Source organism: Meles meles, chromosome 12, assembly GCF_922984935.1.
Source record: "Meles meles chromosome 12, mMelMel3.1 paternal haplotype, whole genome shotgun sequence".
In the NCBI taxonomy this organism is placed as follows: domain Eukaryota; kingdom Metazoa; phylum Chordata; class Mammalia; order Carnivora; family Mustelidae; genus Meles; species Meles meles.
The window spans coordinates 13,542,455-13,547,876 of NC_060077.1; positions in this window are offsets into that span (position 1 = coordinate 13,542,455).

Here is a 5,422-nt window from a genome sequence, read left to right on the forward strand (position 1 = left end):
TAGAGATCCCATGGGGGAGGGGACAGAGATCAAGGGCCACACCACCTCCAGCTGTGGAGCTTCCTGGAGATAGGGGGAAATGATCAGCAGTCCGATCAGCAGTCCCCTTGAGTAAGGAGAGAGTTGCCGTTACTGGGAAGCTAACGCCTGTGTCACGCCCTGAGCTTGGGGTTTCCAAGTGCACTAGCTCCGGTCCTCACAAAACCTCCAGGTGTTACCCAGCCCAAAGGTTCTCAAAATGCGTCCTCGGCTTGCAACCATCAGCATCACCTGGGACCTTGTTAGAAATACAAGTTCTCAGACCCCGCCTACCGAATGAAAAACTGGGCCCTGCGGCCGGTTCTACCCGGCATACCCAAGACTGGGAATCAGGACCCAGCCCCATCTGTGCACGGGGAAACGAGCTCAGAGACTAAGCGGCTAGAGCAGAGTCACAGCACGTAAGTGGCTAGCCAGGTTTCAAATCCTTTTGTCTGTTTTTAGAAACAGTATTCTTTTGGGGGGGGGCGCAGAGAAAGGTGGAATTCCCAGGAATGGGGAGAAGGGTCAAGAAACCTCTTTCTCAAGAGGAAGCTGGCCCAGATCTCAGGTCCTCGTGTTCTCTACCTCCCTAGCAGCTAGACAGCAGAGAGAAGAGGCCAGCTCACATAGTCACCCCACCCGCCCCCACTCAGCCGGAAGGGAGGGCCAGAGTAGGGCCGGGCTTCCTGGCAGCAGACAGTGCCTTTCAGAAGAGGCACCCAGGGCCCTCCGCGCCCCCCCCCCAACACACAAGTGGGAAATGCTTGCAAGCAGCCTCCTATGCAGCTCAATACCGCAGAGAATTGCACGCCCCAAACACTTGACAACAGAAGCTGACAGGCGGGGATGGATGGATGGAGCAGGCCCAGCAGGGAGCCGACTTCACACACACACACATACACACACACAGTCCCACACATCTGTGAGGGGGAGGGGCTGCAGAACCAGCCTAGCGGGTTTGGGGTGCCCGCCCTCCCTGGGCACCAGGCCCAAGCCCCCCAAATCTCCCTCACAGGCTGGCAAAGGGCTCACACCTACCTGATTGTCAGAGTGAAATTTTAGGCCTGCTCCGGCTGTCCAAAGGAGGGTGGTTCACTCTGGGGGTACCGGGCGGTTGCCCTTCCTCCAGCCAAGAGCCTGACAGGACAAAGTCGGAGGGTTTGTTAGGGACTTGACAGCCACAAACGGGCAGGGTCCCCTTTGAAAGGGAGCCTTACAATAGCCCCCCCTTTTCCATCTGCCCAGGCGGCCCTCACTCAGGAAAGGATGGGGGGGGGGGTGCCGCTGAGTCACGAAGGTTCAGCCGGGGCGACTAGCAGCAGTAGGCGACTCATCTGCATTTCCAAAGGCCCGCCCTGTCCGCATCCCCTCCCCGAGAAACGGCCGGAGATGTGAGGGCTTACCCTAGAGTCCTCCGCCTCGGGGGATCCCGGGGAAGGCCCGCTCAGCTTTCCCAGGCTACACTCTCCCCCCCCACACACCCCCCCACCCCCGGCCTCCGGAGCGCAGGGTTGGAGGGTGTGCCCCGAACGACCAAATCAGGACGTCGGTGGCCTCCGGGAGGGCCTCAAGCGCAAACTGGGGACAAAGGGCGCCCCCACCCCTCGGGCTCGGGGAGCCAGACTTGGGCGCCGAGGCCCGGGTAGGCAGCGGGGATCGGCCTCGGGTCAGGGCCCGGCCCCGAGGAAGGTTGCCCCCGTCTCGGGAGGCACCGGTCGGAGTCACGGGGACCCTCGAGGCCCCGACCGTCCCCGTGGTCCTTTGCTACTGGCTCCCACGGCCCCTCCTGGCCATGAGGCCTCCTCGTGCCCGCGCGGGGTCCGAGACCTCTGCGGAGCCCGCGGTCGTCGTCGAGGCCTCCCCGGGCCAGGGGCGTCCACGCGGGCGGCGGCCTGGAACGCGGGCGGCGGCGCGCCGGCCTCCCCTCCCCCCTCGCCCGGCTCCGCCGCCTCCTTCCCTCCTCCCGCCTGGCGCGCAGCAGCCGCCACCGCCCGAGCCGCGGGCGGCGCGCGAAATGGCGCCGGTCTGGCCGCCTCGCCCGGCGGAGGCGAGCGCGGGAGCTCGGGCGCGCGACGCCCCCGAGCCCGCGGCCACCCTCCGACCTGGGGCTCTGTGCCCTGCGGGCTCTCGGGGCCCGGCCCGGCGAGGGGACCCCATCAGCCCCGGACTCCCAACGACAACCGGGAAGGAACGAGGGAGGAAGGAGGAGGAGAAGGACGGCCGCCATTTAGCCACCGGCAGCCCGGCCCGCCCGCCCGCCTGCCTGCCCCGGCCCCCGGCCCCCGGCCCCGGCCCCGGCCCCGGCTGACAGCTCTGCTCTGAACCTGAAAATAAAACTCGTGTTTGGGAGGGAGGAGCGAGCGCGGCCGGGAGAACAGGCACCGCTCGGTGGCAGGCGGGAGAGATGCTGCGTCATGGTGCCAACATGGACGCCGGCCTTTTGTCCTTTTTTTGCTTAGGAAGCGCAGGCACGCCCCGGAGCCCCGAAAAGCCGGCTCCAGAGTGCGAGCCCCACAATCAAAAGAGAAAGAGTTCCTAGGCCGAGCGGGGACGTTTCCTTGTCTTTGGAGCCCCCCCACCGCCCAAACACTTCAATTTTCCCCTCCCCATCAGGGCGCAGACCTAGAAAAGCCAGGGGGGGATGAGCGCAGGCAGCTCCGTGGATCCCCGAGCTCGCTGGGGGAGACCCTCCCCTCGCCTCCGGGGCAGAAGGGTCTAAGGAGCCCTCCTCGTACCCCCACCCCTCCCCATCCGGCTGCCAAACCTAAAGCTCCAGAAACCTCCTTCTCCCCTCGGCTCCCAAGCATCTGCAGCCCCTTGGCCTGCTCGAAAAAAGATTTCCTCGAAGGGGCAAAAGGCCTTTTTTTTTTTTTTTTTTTTTTTTTTTAAAACTTACCCGCTCAGCCCGGTGCCATGGAGTCTGGAAGATCAAGCTGGGCGGAGGTTTTGGACGTGTTATGTAAAAAATATCTTTTGGGGGGATTGTTTAGTTAGGATTTGGGGGAGAATGGTGGTGTCTTTCCTGTTGTTACCTTTTTGTAAGTTACACTCTCATGGCATTTTCTGCTCCTTCCACTTCTGCAAACTTTCCAGGGTTGGGTTGGCAAAAGGCGGCTTCGCTGAGGACTGTTTACTGCTCTGGATATAGCAATGGTGTGATCGTCATTAAGAGACAAAAGGCGAAAATACACAGTCAAATCAAACAAAAGGCAAAAGACGCACGGCCATCCCAACCACCATAGAAAATACCCGCGAGTTAACGTTGGTGTTTGGCTCGAACCAGCTAGGACTTGTTTTCCAGTTTTAATCTAGTTTCCTGTGACGGCTTTAGTCTCTGTACACAAAGAGAAGGTCTTCCTTTCCCTCACCCACTCCCCTACCAAGACGAGAAAAACAGAGCTGTTTTTCTCCAAATAGATCGATTTTCAAAGAAAGTGTACATGTTACTGGGAAGAAAGCTGACTAGCATTTATGGCTGTAAACATTTTCAAAAGCTTAAAGCTAAAACCTTAGCTTTCTAAAAAGCAAAATCGTCTAAAAGCATTTTAACTGGCTTATATTAGACAAGAGCGACAAAGACATACATGCAGATGAAGGTTCAGAAAATTAAGGACATCTCAGCAACATTAACATAGAAACTGCACTGCGGAAGGACACAATGGATTGGGTACTTACAATGTAAAAGGTTTTTAAAAACTTAAAAGAGTAACAACTGCTTACAATTTTTTGTTGCTGCCATTTCGCTAGTCCTAAAACTATACATTTAAAACATTACCTTGTTAAAAAGAGAGCAGAAGGAGTTAATAAGATGGCCAGGTTTAAGTGTTTAATAGAGGAAACTATATATATTTAAAAATTTATTGTTCAGTCAGTCAAGAGAATACAGATTAAGACAGCTCCAAGCTCCCCCCACCCACCCAAGAAAAAAAAAGAGGAAAAAAAATTAAATATGTCATTTACTTAGGTTTTTTGGAATTCAAAATTGTTAACTGCTGACATTAATGGTGTGCTATGACCTAGTTATACAAGACAAAGATGGATTCCAAGTCATAAGGAAAAATCCAGATCTTTTTAAAAAGTCTTCTTCATTCTTCCAATTGTGAGTCCTTTAGCCTGTTGACAAATGTTAAACACAACACTGAGGCGTCCTGAACTGGATGGTGGAGTCAAAGGAAAAACATTCCCCATTTGCAACAAAGGAAAAACCCACTTGGCCATTTAATTCCATTGCAGAAAAATGGCTCCCCTCATCTGTTGGCCTCTCCTTGGTGTCTGATGAACGATGTTTTGAGATCAGCGTCTAATAACTCAAGCCCTATAGAAGCCGCGCGCTGATTGGCTGCCGCGCCCTGCCGCCCTGCTCCAGCCAATTACCTACCCACGGCCAAATTACAAACCCCGAAAAGAGCCCCAATATGAAATACACCACCACGAAGCCCCAGCAAGGCGGCTCCTTCGCCTCGGCGGCCCGAGAGGAGAGGCAGAGGGGGCTGCAAATGCGTCCTCGTGAAGCCCGGGAGCCTCGGAGTTGAACTCACAAAATGGAAGCCGCGCGCTGATTGGCCGCCGCCACTCCCGGACCTTTAATAAAGAAAGGGGAAGGAAAAGATAAATGCAAAAAAGGGGGACTCTCTCCTCTGCTGGTGGAGGAAGAAGGGGGGTGGAAGAAGCATGTGTTTAGGACAATTACAGGGCGCTCCTCTCCAAAAATAAAAACAGAGCAAAAAGCTTCTATCACCCAAGTCCAGGCGAGGGCTACATCCTCCCAGGAATGTGAATGCTAATTTGGTTAAAATCCTGGTTTCCCCTCCCTAGCTCAGCTCCAAGGGGGAGGGGGTCTCGGGGCAGAGGAGGAAGCCGGAGCAGAGATACCTCGATTGCAACTCGTCTTGAGTCGTTTTGCCTCTCCCCATGGTTCCCAGAGTCTGAACACACAATCACACCCCCCCCCCCCACCACCAAAAAACCCAGCCCTTTCCCTCGAGCCCCCACGCGCCCACCTCCGGTCTTGGCAGTTTGGAAACAGTTTTGGAGGCCCCAGGCGCACGCCGCGGCGGCCGCGGCTCGGAGGGTAGCCCCAGCCGCGGGAGGTAGAGCCCGGGGAGACCCCCCCTCCCCCGCCAGCCAAGCCCCCCACCTAAGTCCCAGCAGAATAAATAAATTAAAAGGCCTTCCCCCGGGGAGGGGGGAGGCAGTGTGGGAGCGCGCGAGTGAGGGGTGGGGGGCCGCTGGGGCCCGGGGCTTTGGCGGCGCAGCTGCCGCCGCCGGGAGAGTGCCTGGGGAAGCGGCGAGGAAGGAGAGGGGAGGAGGAAGAGGAGGAGGAGGAGGAAGAGGAGGAGGGTGAGCGCTCGGGTCGGGCTCCTTAGCGGTGTATTGTGGGATGTGCGGCTACTGGGAGCCG